This window comes from Pygoscelis adeliae, unplaced genomic scaffold (genome assembly GCF_000699105.1).
Source record: "Pygoscelis adeliae isolate BGI_AS28 unplaced genomic scaffold, ASM69910v1 Scaffold399, whole genome shotgun sequence".
NCBI classification, from domain to species: Eukaryota; Metazoa; Chordata; class Aves; order Sphenisciformes; family Spheniscidae; genus Pygoscelis; species Pygoscelis adeliae.
Window position 1 is genome coordinate 1,847,106 of NW_008825609.1, and position 478 is coordinate 1,847,583.

The 478-nt window shown below is 61.3% G+C and overlaps 1 protein-coding gene across 1 annotated transcript in view; it reads right to left on the reverse strand.

Annotated features, from left to right (window-relative positions):
• SUN2 (Sad1 and UNC84 domain containing 2) overlaps window positions 1-478 on the reverse strand; it is a 13,309-nt gene that overhangs the window by 12,671 nt on the left and 160 nt on the right. The gene's annotated exons all lie outside the window — the stretch shown is intronic.

Below are 478 nucleotides of genomic sequence, written 5' to 3' on the forward strand. Positions count from 1 at the left end.
CGGTCGCGGTGTGGTCGGGGGGGCGGGGTCGGTCAGAAGGAGCTTGCCAACTGCTCGAGTTTGGTAGCTCTTGCTGGGGAAAGGCAGGAAAAATCCCTACCCTTTCCTAAAACGTTTTGGAGGGCTGAAGCAACACGTCCAGGCACGCAAGGACAGGCCAGGGCTGGGAAAGCAGCCCTGGTGGGGGAGATCTCAGCTTGTGACTTCTCCACTAGGCCAAGCTTTTTATTTAAATACCCTCCCTGTCCCAGCTATCCTTACAGCCTGCTTTCCTGGTGCATTGCACCCCTGGCTCCAGTGCCGCCGAAAGCCGATGCTACATGGAGTCAGAGCTGCTCGCCGGTCCCTGTATCGCCCTCGGCAGTGCGCCAAAACACCCCAACCCAGCAGGGTACCGAGCCCCCCATCACATCCGTGACCCCACATCATCCACCAGCACCTGGTCCGGGCGGGCCGCCCTGGCCAGGCAGCGTCCCAC